At 41.4% G+C, this 23,541-nt stretch overlaps 1 protein-coding gene across 2 annotated transcripts in view; it reads right to left on the minus strand.

The window, feature by feature from the left end:
* The window catches only part of SLC22A5 (solute carrier family 22 member 5), a 703,827-nt gene that overhangs the window by 171,440 nt on the left and 508,846 nt on the right, over nucleotides 1–23,541 (minus strand). The window lies entirely within an intron of this gene.

Here is a 23,541-nt window from a genome sequence, read left to right on the forward strand (position 1 = left end):
CCCAAGGGTTTTAGGAACAAATGATTGACAGAGAAAGACTTGTGATTGTGTTCCAGGCCTAGGCAAAAAAAGACACTTGGTATTCAAGTTGTTGTACGGAATCTACCTACTGTACTTATGCTTATCCCTTTCTAGGTGACATCTACAACTTTAAAAAAAATATCATAAGATAAAAGGAAGGTTCCCCAACAGGGCACTTATCTGGATAAATGAATGAAGAAAAGGTACCAAGCGCCAAGCGAACAGTATGGACGCATGACCTGCATTTGGCTGCATTTGGGTTGGCAGCAAGATAGTCTGGGGATCCATGCTTGTATGCCCATCTTTATACCCAACAGTTATGAGCTCAGATGTTACATCAGACATATGACCAAGTTAAGTTAAAGCTTTGGTACCCTAACTGGACATCATCATTGACAACCCGTATATCAGGAATACTGCAACAGTGAATTCGGTCATAACATCTTGGGCATCAAGAACCATTTTATTAAATGAACATCAGAATGTTTAAGAAATGTGCTTACAAAAACAAAACTATGATATCTGTAAGATCGGGTCTCACATAAATATAGTTTTGTCAGAAAAAAATCCTACATAAAAACAGTATTCTTTTTGTATAGGTCTAGAAATACAGCTATATTAAAAGAAGGCCTACATCTTCATTTTATATTTCACATTCTACATGCAGTTTCAATAAAAAGGAATGTTTCAGTGAATAACCTCTGGTCAAATCACTAATAAGGATGAGATAAGCTAACAAAGTATGTGGAACATTTTGTTGTGTGTCAAAATCCTTGCAGAAGGTACAAAAACAGATCTAAAACAGCACTTGTAAGAATACCTTACTTAGATGGTACAAGGCTTGGGAACCAAAGTTGTGGAGGAGGAGTGTAAACCTGGGAAGGAAATTTACATGTCTTTAATATTGTGAGATACTTTCAAGACATAAGTCCATTATTTAAGGGTTCCCCCCTCCCATAAAATACCTACATCAGTTAAGAAGAATTGCCCAGAAAATACTGTGGACCCAGCAAAGAAGTTTGAGAACCATAGCTTGAAAGTAGTGAATGTATGTTAACTGTCTTGGTTTAGTGCACTTTACATACTGTACTCCCTTAAGGACAGCTGACTGACTTTTGTGTGGTCAAACGCTGCATCACAGATTAGTGGCAGGCATCACCCCCCACATATCTGTTACCTTCTCAGTTATACTGCACTCCTTTTCCTCTATAATCTAGAGTGCACACATCTCTAATATAGTGACCATTTTGTTTGAATTTAGTCTAAGGTTACTTAACTGCCACATAACTACCTTCCACCCATATAGGATACATATTGCAGTAATAGGCTCTCTTTCACATAACACTGATAGTCTCCCAAACTCTCCAGTATCTTGGACTACTGGCTCTGTTACGCTCACTCCGCTCTTCTACCGTACCCTTATCCTTACCCACCCCCATATCAATTACATTTATAGTTAGACACCATATCCTCTATAAGTTCCCTCCCACCCAGTTAGAGTTCCACACCACACATATCACTTACAAACCAACAACCTTCACCACACCCTTACTATCACTCATTATTAGTATATCAAACCCACTTACTTTAAGATACTACCCTTAAACACTCTTCACCAAACATGATGAACTATAAACAACAGTCCCACTTAATAAAACCACTACTCTACCTATGTACTATCATCACATTTCTCCTGCTCTCCTACCTCTCCTCTTACCACACTCCACTACATATCAGTACCCCCCCCACAATGGCAAACCGAACCTAACTCCCCTGAAACTTTGTAACTTCCCTATCACACCACTCGACCTCACCTCCTCTACATCAGTCTCTTACTCCCACTACAAACGGTCAGTCAGAACTAACATTCACTCCTCATTAAAACAAAATAAATTATTACACAAACTAACTAAACTGTATCTTCACCTACTCCACAAACTCATTCGCTGTGGTGACATTCACCCTAATCCAGGGCCCACCACAACACCCTACACAGACTCTAATCATCCAAAGCCCCTACACTATAGACCTACCTCCTCTCTCCTCTTCATTAACATAAATGCAAGAAGCATACCTAACAAAATCCAGGACCTTCATGCCCTTCTAGCTGTATATAAACCAGAAATAGCAGGAATAAAAAGGAATGTTTCAGTGAATAACCTCAGGTCAAATCACTAATAAGGATGAGATGTGCTAACAAACATGGCTTAAATCAGAACACCATAATAATGAGATTACAGCCCCTGTCTATAACATAATATGCAGAGATAAAGTAGAAAAAAGGGAGGTGGCGTAGCAATATTGTTCCAAAATCATCTCACCATTGAACAAAACTAAAATAATCCCAACAGAGGTGAGGAATCCAAGGTATAAACAGCCAACTCAAACAGCAACAGAAATAAATCCAAATAGGCGTTGTAAAATCCAAGCTTCTTTAATGACAAGAAAATATGAACGCTTTCACAGTGAAACACTGCTTCTTCAGACAACATACACCAAGTCACACTGAATATTTAAATACAAGACAACTGCACTATGAACGTATCAAAAAACAGCCATGATTAGCACACTAAAAACAATTTAAAACAATTAAAACCTTAAAGGGAACAAGTCTTTACATAAGCTTTACATAATACTATCTCAGTTTCTTCGCTTTAAGCACAGGTTTCAGGGGCACACTGTCATTAAGTCCCATGCCTCTATGTGAGGCCAACCTTAGAATCCATTGCAACTCTATATTTTCTGTTTTAACAACATCACCCATTCTCTTGTTAGTCTCAATTGTCTGCAAAACCTGAAACAAGAAAGTGTGTGTTGCCCTCCTGAATAGTGTGCTTTGCTAATGCACTGTAATCGAACCCTTTCTTAATACAATACAAGTGATCACGAATGCGCTCCTTTAACCTACGGTTGGTTTTACCAACATAAAATCTAAAACATACTGTGCAATGTGCTACATACACCAAGTTTCGAGTATTGCAGTCTGCTGTAACCTTAAGCTGCCAAAGCCTGCCAGTTTCAGGGTGCTTGAAGAACCTGGACTTGTCTATGCTGTTACAGTAACTACAGCATCCGCATTTATGTGTGCCCCCCATAGTACAGCTAGCTGTTGTCCTCTTATGGTAGCACAGATGCTGCTTTAGATTCATTCTATTCTTAAACACGAACCTAAGCTTAGACACAGTCACTGCTGAAACTCTTTCATCAATCTGCAATATGGGCCAGTTCCTGGTCAAAACCTCTTGTATATGACCCACATCTTGTGTATATGTCAAAACAATTGGAACCACAGAGGTATCGATGCTAATTTTACTCAGTGTCTCTCCCCTCCGAATAATAGGGTTTGGCACAGCCACGATGCTCATTTAATACTTTATTATGAGCTCTACAAATCTCATGTTCTTTGTAACCTCTGAACTCAAAGGCTGCCTTAAGCTGTTCCATCTCATATATAAAGTCACTATCTTCACAAGTTAAGCGAGATGTGGGCATGGCGTGACCTCTCAAAATATTGGGGAACACATGCTGGGATGCATGCTATCCCTGTGTAAATGGGATGGAACATTCCTTTCTATAAAGCTTAGTACTGAAAGCATTGCCCTTCCTATAAACACCTATATCAAGAAAATTAATTAAACTAGAAGAGAAATTCATGGTAAATTTAACAAACCCACTGCTTAAATTAGCCATGTCCAGAAATTGTCTTAGTGTCAAATCATCACCATGGCATGCAACAAAAAGATCTACAAATCGATGGTAAAACCGTACATGGTTACCATAAAATGCTGTCATAAAGCGTTGCTCCCAATGTACCATGACTACATTTGCATGTGAGTTGGCACAGTTCAGTCTTCAGAGCTGAAGGAGTCTGCATATTCAGTCTGCAATGTTCAACCACAAAGTTTTAGTCTGATTATGTTGATTAGCACTGCCATTTCAGACAGTTTCAGTAATATAGGTTTGTAGGTGCATACTAGGCCAATGATTACCATGGCCTTTATAAGTCTAACCATGTAACCCAAACCAATTGTGTTCCTGTGTATCATGGGATTCATCATAAGTGTGTGTGTGTGTGTGGCTGGGGGGGTTAGGAAGTTTCTAAAGATGACAGGGGGTATATGTTAGCTTTGGCATAGTTACTGTCTGCCTCTTTCTGTCAGAGACATGGAGGACAGTCCCAGGATGAAATTCTGATTTTCCATCCATTGGTCAAGGTTTCACTTAAATAGGGTTAGGAATGAACTCTGCTTCATATGGATAAGGTGCCTGTTCCACAGCATGGGGATCCTCTGAAACATAAATCTGTCTCACCAACATATTTTAATTATGTTGCAAGCAAAATGTAAATCCTTGGATCTAGTGGTTCTGATGTTCATTTTGCACATTTGCAAAAGGTTTATCAGAGCTGGATCTGGGGATGCCTTGAACATCAGAGGCATAGATCATCTCCCAGTAACCTGTAGGAGACAGAGTATTGAGATAAGGCAATAAGGCGATTCATATAGGGCAAATTGTTTATCCCCTGGATTCTCCTGGTAAAAAACCTTTGTGGGCATTCCAACTGTTGCATGTGTCTGGTCAGGTACATTCTGAAGGCGGCATTATACTCAATGATGTGTCTAATGAGGGCTGAATAAACTATCACCTGGAAGACATGCCCTTACTTATTAAGTTGGGTGACAGAGAATGATTTTCTTTCTACCTTGGCCACATGTTGGTCAATTGCCAGATTACAGTTTACATACTTGATTTGGTAGTCAACGATCTGGGCAGTTCTTAGGAGTAGCTTATCAATGGAGTAATTAGCCTAGGTAGCAGTTTTCCCAAAAGGCACTAAAATGTATTTCTTGGCAATGAATTTTAATCCATGATTTTGGCACCAGTCATTTGTCTGTGTTAGACTGTCTGGCAAGATGTTTGTGTCATAAGGTGAATCTATGATAACTCCCAGTTTACAGTAATCTGTGAACTTGGTCAGCCAAAGGCCTTTGATATTAGCCTTTACCTACAAAGATGCCAAACAAGAGGAGTACAAGCTCTGAGGAACCCCGCTGGTAACCTGTCTCTTAGTAGAGGTGGTCTCACCAGTCTTGATTTCCTGGGTCCTATGAGTCAGTTGTCAATCCAGTGAGTTATCTTAGGGTTTATGCCAGTACGGGGAGTTTGTCAACTATACCCGAGTGAAATATTGCACTGAACGCCTTAGCCAGGTCCAGGCTCTACTTACCACTTTCCCTTTAGCCATTGCTTTGGTGGCCTTCTGAAAGAAGTCCACCAGGTTTAGTAGGCATGATCTTCCCTTGGCAAAGCCAAACTGGGTTGGGTCCAGTGTTTTATGGCTGCCTATGTCTTTGTTGATCATTTCCAAGATAATTTGTTCCATGGCTTTTAGAAAAGTCAGACTAATGGGCCTGTAGTTTCTAAGGTCAGCTGATGGTCCACTCTTGTAAAGTGGGATAACCATTGCCTACCTCCATTTTCATGGTACAAAGCCTGTTTTGAGGACTTTGTTCAGATCCTGTTGGATTATTTATAATTTCCAGTTGTATGACTATATCTACCTCCACTGTTCTGATATTTTCTACATAATAAACTACCTTTATCAGACTACAAGTGGAATGAGACTTCTATTTTGAAAGGTACAAGAAGATCTGCACTTTTCAGTACAGCTCCAGGTTACAGATACAAACATGGAAATTATTTTTAACAACTGTATATGCAAAAAGGGAAAATTAATTGTGGTATCCTACAATATTTAATTCAGGAGTCTTTTTCATAACATTTACAAACATGATCTAGTTTTGCCACACTGCCAGAAATGTACAGATGATCTGAATCAGCTGGGCTGTGATATGTAACAAAGATGACATAACTGATTCAAGATTCACTAGATAAAAAAGGTGAATGTTTGAAACACACCACTTCACCAATATATGAATGCATTAAGTGCAAATGAACGACAGTGACTCTCACATCTGTAATGCCAGTGAAGAAATGCCCAGATAAATCATGCAGAACTGAAACTTTGTGAAATCAGCTGCAAATTATGCAAGAATGTGTGCATCTTTTGTGCAAATGCTGCACATGTTTTTAATTTCTCAAGTAAACTTGCATATGTTCATAATATTATGGCCAGCACCACTCTGCACTAATATTATCAGACTAGCAGATTAAATCAACTTTTGCCAGCAGCCTTACTCTGCAGCTGTCCTTTACGCCATTTATAAATATGCAAAGGGGAGGATAAGAACATGGGGAAAAAGGGAAACAACAGGACGACATAACTGGGTTATGAAAGAGGAGGTGGAGAGTTTCTGTACTTTTTTTTTTGGTAGGGATAGACCCCTTTTTCTGGAATACATATGGGGACAGAGGTAGGGAAGTAGGAGAAGAAATGATAGGGAAGAAGAAAGGGTACTCGCAATAAACACAGACACAGGTGGATGATAACACTGTTGGTTGGGTTCATACACAAGTACTAGGCTAGCTGCCATTATGGGTCATTTTAAGACTAACCAATTTCTCTCAAAGGTGGTAATCAAACCCCGTACCTTGTGTTTGTGAGTTAAACACCTTAACAATTATGCCAACTCCTAACCCTTGGGTTCACAAATGGACGGGAAGACAAGCACAGGATGGACAAATGTTGATAGGGGAGGAGTTACGGAAACACAGGAGTTGTGCGTGGACAGAAGCTGTTGGATGGGCAGCACTGGACTGCTGACACTCTCAAGCCAGTTCAGAGAACTTAGGGATCCAGGTGGAGAGACACCAGTGTGAAGGTGGTCACAGCCTTCAGTGACTTGGTTGACTGAGCTGACCTGGTCATAAAGGGAAACAAAACATTGGGATTCATGAGTAGTGGAATGTAATAGCATTTATCTGAAAATACTAAATGAGATTAATATTATTTCTAAATAATGTAATGATACCACATTATGACCTGCTTTATTAATCTTGCTAATATGGCTGATATGTTATTCTATGCATAGTGAGTAAACTATATAATATATTGGCAGTCAATGATTTACATATTTTAAGTAATGCAATGCTCTATTTAGTGCAATGGTGGGTACAGTATAAAATATATTCAGTGTACTGAAACAGCGATTTTATAAATTACTGTTTTATTACTAATTGCTATTAATTTATTTGCCGGACTGAAGCATTACTTATAGGTTCACAGGTTTATAGGAGATTAGTAGGCTAATGGCCCTAGGACCTTTACAAGCTTAACCATGTACAAAAACCTACAGCACCCTAGATGACCTTAGTTAGATGGTCATTGTTTGCACAGCGATACTCTGATCAGCACTGAGTGCTCCTGTCCATGAGGGTCATAGGTGCCACCTTCAGGAAATTTGTGGTTTCCCATCCAATTGTCAAGGTTGCGCTTAAATAGGGTCATACAGGAGCTCTGCTTCACATGAAGTGAGAGCTTACTCCAGAGGAGCAGCAATCTCTGGGAGACATATCTGTCTCTTGTGCAAGTTCTATTAATGACACAGGCCAGGTTGAGATCTCTGGAGCGAGTGACTCGTGTCCCATTTGATTTGCGGATGTGCAGCATGTCCAATGGGGCAGGGTCAGAGACTGCTCTGTAGGAAAGGCACAGATCACCTCTCAGCAGCCTGTACAATACAAAGTACAGTGACAGGGCTTTCAGTCTTTCCATGTAGGGCTTGTCTTGGGGGCCCTGAATTCTCTTGGTCTCTCCAGCTGCTGCAGTTGTCTGGTGAGGTACATACAGAAGGAAATACTGTACTCAATCAGTGGTCTGATAAAGGCCAAAGTACAGCAGAGTAATGACCTCCCTGGTCTTGGATGCAATGCCCTTATTTATGAAATGGGCAGTGCAGAAAGCTTTCTTTACTACTGTGGACACAAGCTGATCAAAGTTTAGATTGCTATCAACCTGCATTCCCAAGTCACGCACCACTGTGTTAGAGCTTAGAGGGTTGCTGTCTATATTGTAACTAGTAGTGGCTACTTCTCTGCCAAAGGGGATAATGAGGCAGATTTTTGCATTTAGTTTCAGTCCATGGCTCTGGCAGCAGTCATTTATCTGTGTTATTCCCTTCTGTAATTTTATGATGTCACTGGGGGACATTGATTGCTCCCAGTTTAAAGTCTTCTGCAAACTTAGTAAGCCACAGGCCTTCAACTTTTGAATGGACTTCAGAAAAACAAATTCCAAACAGTAGAGGGCCCAGTACAGATCTTTGAGGTACACCACTGGTAACTGGTCTACTGGTGGAGGTGGAACCCCCCCCAACTTTAACAGTGTGTGCTCTATCAGTGAGCCACTTTGCTACCAGTCTTGTGATGAATGACTTAATACCCAGCCGGGAGAATTTCTCAATGATCCCTGAATGGGGAACTGCGTCAAATGCCTTGGCTAAATCCAGATAGGTGACGTGTATTGCTTTACCCTCATCCAGGGCTTTGGTGACTTTCTCAAAGAAGTTCAGCAGGTTTAATGAGCAATATGTACCCCTGATGAAACCAAACTGGGTTGGGCCAAGAGTTTGAAGGTTGCTTATGTCCTGGGTGATGAGGTCCATAAGGATTCTTTCCATGGCCTTGCAGATCAGGCTGGTCTGGCTAATAGATCTATAGTTCCCAGGGTCGGTTGATGGTCGTTTAGTATGCTGCCTGGGATGTTACCTGGCCTAACAGAGGACATATTTTTCACATTGGAGTGTGCTTGAATAACCTGTTCAATGGAGATAAATGGTAGAGGACAGGTGTCAGGAATGCTATGGGGTGTGGATGGTGGAGACAAGGGGTTGAAGCTGTCGCAAAAATCTGTCAGCCAGCAGGTTATCAATTTCTTCAGGTTGCATGTGAGTGGTACCATGTATTATCAGTTTGGCACACTGTTGGGTATTCCCCTTGAGGTTTCAGACATAGCTAAGGTATGCCTTATGATTGTCTTTAGCTAGAGATGCCAGTCTAGTCTCATAACTTGCTTTAAAGGATTTTTCAAAGTTTCTGATTTACTTGTTTAGGCTGTGGAGGGTAATCTTCCCTTGTTGAGTATGTTCCTTCTTGTTCTTAGATATCAGCTTCTTTCTTTTGTTATATAAATTATTTATACTTGCAGTCCACCAGGGTGGCCTGTTTTTCTGAGAGGAACTGGTTTTAGTCCTCTCAGGTACTGCCAAGTTAATACATTTGCTTTAGTGGCTAGTTGTGGACTTCTCCACATTTGAGTTGTTGCCTGTGTTGGCAGGGGCTTTGAAACCATTTATACCAACATTTAGGAGGTGATAGTTTGCTTCTGAGAAATGCCTTTTTTTTGCTCCTGTGGGAGTGTTAGGTCTGATCTTTACTTCAGATTTATTGTCAGACTTAACTAGGGAGGGCAGCACACTGGGGGTATTGCAGTAATACTGCCATGTTGTTAAGTACTAGGTCCAGGATATCTGAGCCCCTTGTTGGGGTGTAGGCTAAGTGTTCCAGTACATTTGAGTTAAAGTCCACGAATCTTAGTGCAGTTGTGTTTGTGCTCATCTAAGCTGCCCAACTGATGGATGGGTAGCTGAAGTTTCCCATGACCAAGGTGCTTGGCTGTATACTGAGCTATTCAAGCAAGTCCAGGTAGGAGGTGCATTTTTCCTGGTTCATGGTGGGGACCTGTAGCTAGCTATGATGTGGTAGAGTGTTTTGCTTATAGTTATTTGGACCTGGAGTAGCTCAAGAGACTTGTATTGTTTTACCAGTCATGAGGTGTATTTGGATTTAATGAAAATGGATACAACTATACCCTTGGTTCTTCCATACTCATTTTGGGGTCTGAATGTGTGCAAGGTGGTATAGCCCTGTATGGCTGGGGTTCTCTCCATGGCCTTGAACCAAGTCTCAGTGACAGCAGAAATGTCAGCATCTTCCAAGGTGAGGAGTGTTTCCAGGGAGTGCAAGTTACTGGTCAGTCTCCTAGCATTAGAGAGCATGACCTTGAATTTGTCTCCTCAATATTTTTCTACGTCGGAAGTTTTGTTGTTTTGTCATAGCCTAAAAAAGGCTCTATGGGGGAGGAAAGTATATTTGCCAATATTCTAAAGCCTTGTGGAGACAGGTGAAGGGCATCTCTGGTGAAACACTGATGTCTGTTGACCATGTCTTCCCATGTTGACAGATACGGGATCCCCTTGGAATGACACCAGATGCTTTGCCAATTGTTAAAATCAATCATTTCTGTCAGTACTGTGGCATCATCCTAGGTGAAGGTAGAACACTGCTTACGGCTAGGGACATACCTGCCTGGCACACGTAATGAGAGCTCTATCATGTCTCTCTTCATATAGTCCTGAGAGGTACATCTCGAGTCAGTCAATCCAACATGTACTATGACAAAGTCATAATGGTAATTTCTGCTGAGTGACCTGAATGCGTGTGTGACTTGGCGGATCCTGGCACCTGGCAGGCAGCTGACCACGACCTTCTCCTTTGTCCAGCCTGGTGAGAGGGATGTTTGTGTGTCTCACTATGACTAGGAAATTTGGTTTATAAGTGTTTAGACTTAGGGGCTTGATAGCTGAGACACTGTTATACGCGTTATGTGTACTGATGGATTCTGTTAATGTATCAGTAAGTGAGGGTAGTCTGCATTTGGGAGGTCTCTGGTCTTTTGGTAAGCTCTTGGTGAGTACCTCTGTGCATGTGGGTTTATGCGTCTTGACTTTATCTTGTGTAGGAGAAGAGGTGTGTGAGCTAACAACCTTTTTGATGTCTTGTTTATTGTTACGTGAGTGAACTGATTCAAGTTTCATGGTATAGTGACATCTCTCATGTACTGTACTTGTTTGCTTTAGGAGTAGATGGTTGTCAGTATATAGGAGGCAATTGCTCCATTGCCTCAGGATAACCACATCAATCAGGCTGGCTGGAGAAATGTTAGTAAACTGGCTGTCCATAGCAGCAAATAATTCCTGGTTTGTGGGAGCGCAAATGATCAGCTATTGCTCTGGGATTAGTACACAAGTGCAAACAAAGGACTTAAATTCTACCTATTTGTTGAAGATTTCAGTGGATGCCTTGAATTCTCTTAAATGAACTTCAAATCTGAGGCAAAGAACGCCAAAATCTGAGCAGCTCCGTAAAACTGAGAGCAAAACCAGTGCTTAAATAAAAGCAAATTTAAACCATTCTACACAATCTACCAATAGAAAAGCCCCTCACAGAGCCTTTATTCCAGCAATCTCCAACTCAGATGGGACCTGAGCTGCACACTTCTGCCACAAGGGTGTGTGTGTGTGTGGGGGGGGGGGCTCTTAATGCAGGATGGCTGGTTTTGGTGCTCAAGTGATACCAAACAGTCTATATTCACCAAGTTGGAATCTAGCCTATGCTACTTAAGGCAGATGAAGCAGAAACATACAAGTGCATAATAAATTAGTCACTTAGGCTCAAGAGGCCAAAATTATCATCCTCCTGTGACAGAGGCATTGGTTGAGTGTGATCACCTATTGTGCTGCAAAACAAGAAAAAAAGGAGAAAACAGAATTACTGCAAAACTTTCCTTTGTTATTTATATAAATACATTGTTACCTGCAGTTTTATATATTAATTTTATGACTTCTTTGTATTATCATGTAACTAGTGGCATATAGATAAATGCAGAAAAAATTGCATGTTTGACTTTAATAGTCAAAATGCTCCATATATTTTAAAAATGCAAATATACAACTGAAAAAAAGACTACTTGTCTGTGTGTATGCTTTTTCCCTCACTCCCACCACACAAAAAGAAAATGACCTACATGAGTTACTTATGTGACTAAATACTGAGTGCATTTATTAAGCCATTACATTACACAGAAAATAAAATAACAGTAAAGGCATTACATTATAATTTCAAGTGAATGTTTAATCTTTTGCCCTTCCCCAGCAAGAAACATGTTCTGCATTGGGTTTTCTCTTGGTATACCTCTCTGATACGCCTTACAGCACACTCTGTTTAGAGAATTAAGGTGTACGTATTTAAATGGTTCCTTGCACATAGCCCTCTGCATTACTCAATGTTTTCAGTAATATACATATGATTGTGTGATGTGTTTGGAAACCTTACAACAGGAAGACTCCACTGCAATTTAAATGCGACTGAACATTCACATATTTTAAGCACTCGCTTGCTTACTGGTATTGATATCCATATCATATCTACCAGAATGTGTTTTTGCTAAAACAGACCGTAACATTTCCATAGCAGCAGCAACAGTCTTGACAATTTTCCTGACCCTTCCCAGCATGTGATGCTGTTGTTAATATCAACTGCAAAAGTTCTGTAGTGCTGGGAAGTTTTCACTTCTCCTGGGTTTTCTCAGTTAGGGGTCGCCACAGCAGACCACCCGTCCGCTTATGATTGGCAGTAAAGTTTTACAGTGTCAAGTTGCCAGCAGCGCCCAACCTTCCACAGAAGGTGCACACACACACACACACACACACACACACACACACACACACACACACACACACACACACACACACACACACACACACACCAAGGGCCAATTTAGAATGTCCAATCCACCTACAGCATGTCTTTGGGATGTGGGAGGAAACCGGAGCACCCGGAGGACACCCACGCGACCACAGGGAGGACATGCAGACTCCGCACAGAAGGCACCCCGGCCAAGGATTGAACCAGATAACCTCTTGTTGTGAGGCGGCAACACTAACTGCTGCACCAACGTGGCTGCCTTACTGGGAGGTTTTCACTGCATTACTTAAAATTACAAACTATTATAATAAAATAAAATCAAAATAGTGTTTAGGCGTAGGTTTTTTATTTATTGGTACGCTGTTAATACAATAAAAAACATCAAAACAGTGTTTAGGTGTCGGTATGTTATTTGTATGCTAACTGCTAATGCACTACAAATGTTTATCCAGAGTTATAATATGTTATACACTACATGGTTGTAGCCTACAAGAATTACTGAATGACTGGCTGCTAAATAAATTTATAAAAAAAATGAAAGTTTTCATGACTTTCACAGTGTCTACCTAACACCCTAGGGGATTTTTATACATATTAATATTACATTAATAATGAAGATTTAATACTTACTGAAGAACTATGGTCACACCTTTCCTCAACTTCTGCCACCCACTGAGCAAGTCTGTATGGCTGTCTGCACTACAGGTCACTGTAATGGTGACAAGACTGTTCACCTGTTCTAGACATTCTGCATGAGTCCACCAAATAAACCACCAATTCTGTCCATATATCAATGCCTTGCTCTGTATGTTTGGCAGTACAGGTTAAAGAAAATGTTTTTCTCCTTTATGCACCATCTTGGAAACCTGCTACCTCGGCCAGAGGTAAATGCAGAATTGTGGCTCTGGTATGAAAGTGCAACTCCTAGGGTTTGAATTACACCCACTGCAATGTAACTTTAAACAACAGCTCAGGCAGTTAACAGGCTCTGTTAGTACATAATCAGTGATTCAAGGCTTGTAGGCACTTTGCATGCACGTGCATGAGCTTGTACTAACTTGTTTATGGTAGTACAAATTAGCCTATGATGTTAGCTACATTTGCACATGTACATGGTGTGAAGATAGGTGAGGGCTGCCAGCCTAGCTATATATATGATAAAGAAAAGAAAGAAATATAGATATAGCAATAAAGGATGATGAGACATGACAAAATTATGTCAATAAAAAAAACCTAACTGCAACAGTATTCCCATATGAATACCAGCTCAAGTCAACTTAATTATGACATAATCACAGCGATACTGGGCTTAGCACTGGGCCTGCTCCTCTTTGGCATCTATTTATTTGAAAAGGAAGCAAATGCTGAAGGTTTATGGCTGACTAAGGTTGCAGATGATTGCAAGCTAGAGGTTAACATCGGCTCCCCTGCAGACACTAGTATTCTTCAAGAAGGTCCATCTCTGACTAACAAATGGTGCCAAAGCCATAGTCTTAAACTCAGTGCTAAGAAATGCATAATTGTACCTTTTGGGAAGTCAAGCATCCTGGCTAATTACCATGTTGATAATATGCCCAAGAGTCGAGCCAGTGGTCAGAGACCTGGGTACATAAGTAGACAGTAGCCTTACCCTCGACAACCACATGGTCACAATGGTGAGGAAATCCTTTTATTCTGCACAACTTATAAGTAAGTGCATGGCATCTAGGTTCAAAGAGGTCATTATCCCACTGTACTCCACCCTAAGCACACCAATCATAGAGTACAATACTCCCTTTGGTATGTACCTGACCAGGAATATGCAGCAACTAGAGTAACCTCAGCGGTTCCTTACAAAAAGGATATAAAAGGATACAAGGCATGACAAACCTGCCTTATGTAAAACACCTTAAAGCCTTTTCCCTCTATTCACTCTCCTACAGATTGCTGAGTGGTGATGTATGCTTGGCACACAAGGCATCCACTAACCCCACACTTAAGAATCTCCTACATATTCGTAAGTCAAAGTGTACCAGAAATACAAGGTCTAGGGACCTGAATTTTGTCTGTGACTTAAACAGTACATGTTGGGGAGACAAATATGTGTCCCAGAGACTGCCCCTCCTATGGAACAGGCTTCCCATCCATGTGAAGCTGAGTTTGTCTATTACCCAGTTTAAGCACAAACTAGGCTAGTGGTTGAGAAATATGAAATTAACACTGGGTGTGACACCCATGTCCCTTACACAGAGGCAGCTTATAAATGCCTATCCTTCAATGTTTTATTTGGATACAGGACATCATTACTCTTTTGGGAAAACTTGGCTAGGCTTAGAAAGCCCCCCCCCCCCCGGGTCATTAGCCAAGTCACAGTCTATGAATCTATGAATACTATTCTTGGTTTACATTTGAAACTTTGAAAATCATGTTGTCAATTGGCCAGTTGGGTGAACTGAAATGCTGAATTCTGATTGCCGAACGTCATGGAAGTTCGAAACTCAGCAAATCGAACAACAGATTCGCTGAGTTTCGAACTCCGATGTCAAACACACAATTTAATGCAGGGGGGCAAGCTCCCCTGCACGCCCCACACCCCCCTACTTTAATATTCTAACCCCGAGGTCACACTACAGTGGGGAAAGGGTCCATTTCCCGATCCCCACTATAGTGCACTCCACACCCAAAATGCCGAATCTGAAATGAGAGAATGTCACTGTGCATTCGCTCACTGCACATTTGATGCATTTTTTTTGGCTATCCGAAAACTTGAAAACGTCCTCTAGCACAATCCACTTTCACATATGTGCATTATGCTCATATAAAGGTAAACCCTATTCTTCAGCAGGTATTAACAGATAAAAGTCCTTACGGTCTATTTATAGTATTTCACATTACTGGCCACTTTCTAGTTTAGTCACATCCTTTACACACATTTTTAATCTGCATCTCATTAAGTACTCCCTATGAAGTTCTTCATGACTTTCCTAAGACTGCACATACCTTTATGATTGACATTTTGGTTGTGCTTGTGTGCAACTAATGCACGTATTCACAAAGCACTTGCATTCCAACTATGAATACCACTGAAAATCTGGAAATGGATAGAGGAAAATGATTTACTAATGAACCAGAATAAATTCAATGTTATATTTCTAAAGGAAACACAGACAATCTGATTTCACACTGAGCTAATGGAAGGAAGGACACTGAGCAAACTCGGAACTATAATATATAACATTAAGTATCCTGTTTTTTGCTTATTTTGTTCTTTATTTCTTTGTTATTTATAGCACTTTGTGTACTGTGTATTTTTCTAGCTAGTTTCACTGTGTGTGAGGTATTAACTGGAAATTGTCCACTTTTATTAAGCATATGTTGGGTTGTTTGTTTCTGATAACTTGTTGCAGTTAAACTCTTTTTTCTAGAGGCTCCTTTAGCTGTTTAAAACTTTCATTTAAAGGCTCACAGCTGCTTTTCAGCTGTGAGAGACATTTCTGCAGTTTGTTTCCCAGCCTCCCTCCCTGTTGGTAGTTTTTATAGTTGGTGGCTTTGCAGTTGCCCGCCCCTAGTGTAGATTTGATCTGGGACCCTCCTCCCAGTCTAGTGTCATTACCTCATTCTACCCAGTACAGGGAGAACATTTGAGAAGGCCAATCAGCTTAGTTTCTGCTAATCCTTTCTCTCTTTCCACTACAAAAAAAAAAATACTTTTTCTAAGCTTGTTTCCTGCCTTTCCTATGGGTAGTCTAGCCTGGATATAGATTTGCTGTGGATATAGATTTGCTGTGTCCAAGACTATTTGTAGGCTTCTAAGCCCCCAAGCCTTTCTGTGTTGGAGGGAAGCCGTCTAGCTTAATTTTGTTTCTTAGAACTAGCCAGTTTTTTGTTTCAACACTTGTTCAGAACTTATTGTAAGCACTAAATAAGCTACAAATTACTACAGCACTCAACTTTCCTCACTGTCTAGAGGAAAACAGTTTCTAGTACTTAACAAATAAGCACCTATCCAGGTATGTCTAAGGGTCAGCCCCCGGTGTTTTCCCCTGTCTACCTGATGAATCTGGGCATATTGGGGCAATGCAGTAATTGCCTCATGTATACAGACAACACTCTCCTCCTACCACCCAGCACTACAACCTGTGAGAAATGCACTTATATAGCCAAACTGGAAGCAAAGCTCTCTTCACCCAAGACTGGACTAGACAGTCAAGAGGAGAAGGTAAACACTTGCACCACACCACACTCAGCACATAGTCCCTCAAAACCTACAGCACCGAAACACAAAACACGCACCTACATTCGCGGAGGCTCTCAGTAAAAACCTGCCCAAGCAACAGGGACCTCCAAAGCAGAAACACAAGCAACCTCCACCCCCCAACACAACCCAAATGACACATAGCCCACAAACTCAGTGTGCCACTCAACCACAGCACATAAGGCATAACAATGTACCCAACACTCTAGTCATAGGTGACTCTATAGTCAAGGCACACTGATGTTCCACTCACCAGGCTAAACAAGGAGAAAGTTACTGTCAGCTGCCTGTTGGGTGCCAGGATCCTCCACATAACGCATGCACTCAGGTCACTCCACAACAAGTACAAATATGACTCTGTCATTGTCCATGTTGGTGTGAATGAATCTGAGGGTATTGCTTCTCAATGCTAGAAGTCTAAACCTCAAAATGCACTCTCTCGAGGCACTCCTTAAAATGGAGAACATCGACATCTGTGCAGTGACAGAGACCTGGTTCAAGGCTCCAGAGAGTACCCTGCATTACCAGGCTATAATTCATACCACACCTTTCGGTAACCTAACCTGGACTGAAACACTAAAGGCGGAGGCGTGTCCATATTCATTAAGGATATCCACACCTCCTGGCTAGTTGCTCAGCATAATGCATCCGAGATTATCCAAGAGCAACTAACTCTGGGCAAGACCGCAATCCAAATTGTAGCTTGCTACAGATCCCCCACCATGTCCCATGATTCCCACTCCTCATTTCTTAATACACTGGAAAATATTAGGGTACAACCTAACACCCTAATAATGGGCGATTTCAACTACCCTACCATTAACTGGGAAAACTACTCATGTACTCAACGTTTTCTGGAATTCATAAATTCCAATGCCATGGATCAAGTTATCCACACCCCCACCAGGGGCAGCAATATCCTAGACCTGGCTATTACCAACATGGGCAACCGGTGCTCCACACCAGAGGTCAATTCCTCATTGGTCAGATCCGACCATAAGCTAATCACCCTAGACATCCACATCCCTCCCCCACCCCCCATTAGGGAAACCACAGTAAAAAATTTCTCCAAAGCCAACTTCATGCTTCTTAAGACAGAAGTGGCAAACTTCACGTCACCCATGCTGATGGACAATAGAGGTATGATTGCTGAATCCTACACAAATGCACTTTATAAGCACTTACATGAGTGCATGGATCGTGCAATCCCTAACAGAACCAAGATGCTATCCTCCAAAAAAAGGAAGCCAATCTGGTGGTCCCCTGCCATAAACAAACTCTACAACAGAAGAAAGAAACTGTTGCAAAAAATGAGTAAAAAAACATGATTGGACATGCTCCCTGGTCAGCTTCAGTAAGAAGCTGAGATCCCTCATAAAATCCTCCAAAGCTAGTTATGAAAACAAAATCGCTACTGACTCTAAAGACAACCACAAAGCATTCTATAGCTATGTCAAGAATCTCAACGGCAACACTCAGATCTGCTCTGAGTTACAGCACAATGGCACTAAATATACAGAACCAACGGATGTTGCCAACATCCTGGCAGATAGGTTCAGTGCTAACTTTACCCCTCTGTCATCCCCTAAAGGGCCCATCTCTATACCAGGAGAATGCAAAGTTCCTGTAATCACAGCTGCACAGGTAAAAAACACATTATCCAAAGCCAAGAACACAGCATCCATGGGACCTGATGACATCCCAGGCTGTGTTCTACATGAACTTCAGAACGAACTGGCACCCCACCTAAGTACCATGTTTAATCATAGCCTCACCTCAGGCTATGTGCCCACTGAATGGCGCACAGCAACAGTTATCCCACTCCACAAAGGGCGAGCCACCACAGACCCCGGAAACTACCGCCCCATTAGCCTAACGAGCCTGGTCTGCAAGGCTATGGAGTGTATCTTCGTGGAACTTATAAACAATGGCATTGGTAATCTCCAAACTCAGACCCCACCCAGTTCGGGTTTGTAAAAGGCAGATCATGTCTTCTAAACCTGATAGACTTCTTTGAAGCAGTCAACAAAGCCGTAGATGAGGGTAAGGTGGTTCACACAGCCTATCTAGATCTCGCCAAGGCTTTTGTCACCATCCCCCACTCTGGAATTATAGATAAACTCACTAAACTAGGTATAAATCCCTATGTCACAAGATGGGTTGCCAAATGGTTCACTGACAGAACCCACATTGTGAAAGTAGCAGACTCCAAATCTAGCTTCAGACCAGTGACAAGTGGAGTACCACAGGGTTCAGTCCTGGGTCCTCTCCCATTTGGTATCTACTTCTCTGAAGTACAGGCCAACAGAGAAGGTCTTTGGCTAACGAAGTTCGCAGATGACTGCAAACTAGGAGCCATAATCAAAACTCCAAAAGATGTGGACATCCTACAAAAGGGCCTTGCTGAGACAGATGCGTGGTGTCAAAGCCATGGCCTCAAGCTCAATGGCAAAAAGTGCATTGTCATTCCTTTTGGTAAAAACTCAGTACCCATGAACTACCACATAGGTGGTAGTCTACTTAACACCGAAAGTGTGATAAGAGACATTGGGACACAGGTGGACAGTAGTCTCTTCTTTGATAATCACATCGCCACTGTAGTCAGGAAATCCTTCTATGTGGCACACCTCATCACAAAAGGTTTCTCATCCAGGAAAAAAAAGGTCATTGTTCCCCTCTACTCATCACTCATTAGACCCATTATAGAGTACAATGCCCCTTTTGGTATGTACCTCACAAGACATCTACAACAACTGGAAAGGCCACAGAAATACCTCACAAAGAGGGTTACCGGCCTCAAAGAGATGCCCTATACAGACCGTCTCAAAAAAACTGCAGCTTTATTCCATTGCATATCACCTACTCAGAGGCGATCTCTGCCTAACACACAAAGTTATGTCAAACCCAGAGCTGTTGGACATGCGCCACTTAAAGAAATCCCAGTCCATACGAGCTACACGCTCTAGGGACCTAAACCTCGTCACCACAATAAACAGAACATGCTGGAGGGATAGATTCCTGTCCCAGAGACTTCCCATACTCTGGAACAAACTACCTATCTATATCAAACAAAGCTCCTCATTAGCACTCTATGGGAGATAGGAAATTCACCCTGGGGATCACTTCTGTGGCTCTGCTCGACAGTGGCACAGGAAAATAATTTTCTTGGGTGGCGAAAGCCAGGGTACCTTTGGCTAGGCTTATATAGGCCCTAGGGCCAATAGCCTAGTAACTATCTCTGAACCTATGAACAGGCAACAACCTGGAATTTAAGTATATTAGTGATTTTGGGATTGTAAATGATACATTTAGCTTTACAGCACATGCAGAGAAACAAGGGCAGAAATGGCATGATCTAGTATAAGACCATGACAGTATGATTATAAGGGTAAGACTGAGAAAGCAGGGATACAAAGACTAGAAAATGTTGATCTTTAAAAGACTAGAAATAGGGAGGCAGATTACACTTTTTGATGCTGTATTTATGGACATACAGCAGTTAAAGCTGTCACCTCACAACAAGAGGTTCTCCGATTCGAATCTCAGCTGGGGTGCCTTCTGTGCAGAGTATGTCCTTCCTGCGGTTCATAGGTGTGTACTAGGCTAATGGCCCTGGAACCTTTACAAGCCACATAGAAGTGCCCTGGCATTGTGCCGTCATGTGGGTTTCCTCCCACATTCCAAAGACATGCAGTAGGTTGACTGGACACTAAACTGGATATGTGAGTACGTGTGTGTGTGAGTGAGTGGTACGAATGAATGACCGGGGCAGGGATAGTCACCTGGTGGTGTAAACCTTGGCTCACAATGATTATCACTGCTGAAGTGTCACCCTGAGCCCATATGCAAAATGGGAAAAAAGGGTTGAGATTGGATGGATGGATTTATGGACATACAGCTAGCTGACAAAATACTTATTGTGGGCATTTAAGAAAAAACTACATGGATTTTGGCATGAGTATCTTGGGCTGAGAAAGCCTGAATGTGGGGTGTTAAGAAAATTTTACAATATACTGAAAGGATGTTGTTGCAAAGGGCTGATGAGAATAAGTGACCTAATGAAAGTATTGTGATGAATGGAGTTCTCTGCATGAAGCACTGATTGCTGAAAACTTTTCAAAAATATCTGCAATTCATTAAAATGAAGTCACATAACATTGCCACTTATCTGTTTGTTTTCTGGACTATCTGGAAATTAAACAGATTGTCCAGTTATCCAGAAAACAATGTACAAACTCCAGTATTCTGTTTCAAAACAAGAAACAAACTATCAGAGTTTGTTAAATCGGCAAACTTACTATGTTTTTTTTTACAGAAAAGCATAGTAAATTGGCAGAAAAAGGTATCACAAATGGAAAAAAGGATTTTCCTCCTCTTCCCTGACATGACTATGACTTCCTGAAATCAGAGAAAAGTAGGTGGAGAGAGGGGAGGAGATGGGCAGGGTTATGGGAAAGTGCGACAGGTATGGTCTTGGTCCAGTTTTGGCCACAACTAAAAGTGGCAATCTTAAAGGTACCAGAGAAAAGAAAGATACACAAACAGCAAGGCAGTTTTGTTATATCTAAAATCCAGGCATTACTTTATGGTGTGTCATGTTAAGGTAAGTCAAGGATTTAATGGCTGAAGCATGCATTTTATTTTTTATTTGTCAGGAATGCAACAAGATCATGGTGACAGTTACATAAGCAATTCCTGTAGTCTACTACTGTTTCATCCCTTGTTCCAAATACATTCAATTTACAGGAATTTGTGTCCTATGATCAGTTTGATTGACAGTTTCATAGGTTTATACTAGGCTAACAACCACCTGTGTCTTTACAAGCCTAGCTGTACAACCCAACTCCATTTGTCCCACAGTTCCTTGGACACCTACATGGTGGGGTATTGTTAGTAAAGAGGTAGCTAAGGGTTGGGGAGGAGGGTATGTAAGTTGGGAATTAATTTGTTTACTGTCGACCTCTGTCAGTCACAGACATGGGGGCCAGCCCAGGGAGAATTTTCAATTTCCCATCTAATGATCAAGGATGCTTCTGAATAGGGTCAGGGATTAACTCTGTTTTGCATATATGGGTAGCTTATTCCATAGCGCAAGGATCCTTTGAGACACATATCAGTCTCTCAAACATGTTCTATTTATATTGCAGGTAAAATTCAGGTCCCTGGATCTAGTGTTTCTGGTGCTGTTTGTTTTGTAAATATGCAAGAGATCCATCAGAACTAGATCTGAGTATGGCTTATATGCTAGGCATGGGGTCTATATTACATTATCAAATGATTAGGTGATCGAGCACCTAAATCATCAATCACGTAATATCGAAAGCAAAATCCAGCGAACGGCCACTTTAATGCAGGGAAAGATTTCTCTTGGCTGTTCGCTGGATTTTGTACATTACACCATGTGTAGGTACAGTACAGAGTACAAGAAAAGCATACAGTTATAATTTTTAACAAGGCAAAACAAAAAGTGGTTACAGTGAAGATACATGTAAGTGTGTAAGGGTTTCAAAGCTTAAACATTTGACAGTTGACAAGTCATAGAAAGAAACAGAATAAACTGGCAAAGTAAGAAAGAAGAAGAGGAGGTTAAGTAGCAAAAATAATTTTTAAGAGTGCAGGTTAGAGGCAATGAGATAGGAAAGGTAGTTTGCAGTGTTGAGATGAAGAGTGATTAGGAAAAGTTTTGATCATTTCCATGATAATTCATTCCATGGCTTTGCATAACTGACTTGCCAGAATGATAAATCTGTAGTTCCTGGGGTCGGTTGATGTTCAACCCTTATGAAGAGGGATGACTGCTACCCCTCCATTCACATGGCAAATAACCTGTTTTGTGGTTGTACTTGAAGAATGCCTCAAGTAGTCCTGCTAGGTCACATTTTAGGCTACTGGGGATAAAGTTGGGGTTGACTGAAGCAGTGTTTTTGCCCTCAGCAAGCACCACCAGGACCTGCTCCCTCTTCACATTTGGGGGGATATGCTAGAAGGGATTTCACATGGAGTAGTGGGGGGGCATGGGACGTTAAAGAATTAAATTTATCAGCCATTCTATGTAATTTTGGTCAGTAAAGATTGTGCCATTTACCGCTAGTTCTGCACACTGGCTAGCTCTGCACACTGGCGAGTCTTGCCTTTAAGGTTCCTGACACAGCTGAAGAAGGCTTTGAAATTGTCCCAAGCCTTGAAGGCTATCCTGACCTCATAAGTGGCCCCATACGTTATTTGAACTCTTAGTTTCTTGTTTAGTTGAATCAAAGAGCTCTTGTCTCTATGGCAGTTGATCTTTTTGATAGTGACCATGACTTTTTCTTTTGTTATATACCATGTTAAGATAAGGATTCCGCCAGTGGGGGTTTCTGGTGTTAAATCTGGGCTTATTTCTGGTAGCTATAGCAGCCTCAATGCAGACATTTACATGTTTGTACAGGGTTTCTGTAAGCAATTCTAAATAGGTAGCTGTGTTTGAGTTTGGGGAGCCATGTATTTTGTCAAACTTGCTTAATAGGATACAGCTTGCTTTACAATATTTCCCAACTGCCAAGGATTTAGTGTTTTTTTCTGGAGGGGGGTGATTTTTATTTTAAGGGAAACAGCTTTGTGGTCCAATCTCAACAATGAGGAAGGGACAATGGGGGCATGCAATGCTGTCCTATGTTGGTGAGTACTAGGTCCAATATGTTTGATCTTTTAGTTGGAGTGCACGGTATCTCGTCCAGGGTGTTTGTGTTGATAAAGTCCAGGAAATGTTGTGCCTGTGAGTTAGAGACAGTGTATGCTTCCCAGTCTATAAATGGGTAGCTAAAGTCTTCCTTGAATATGGTATTTTGTTGAATGGTAAGCAC

This window comes from Protopterus annectens, chromosome 4.part0, assembly GCF_019279795.1.
Source record: "Protopterus annectens isolate FY-2018-M chromosome 4.part0, PAN1.0, whole genome shotgun sequence".
In the NCBI taxonomy this organism is placed as follows: domain Eukaryota; kingdom Metazoa; phylum Chordata; order Ceratodontiformes; family Protopteridae; genus Protopterus; species Protopterus annectens.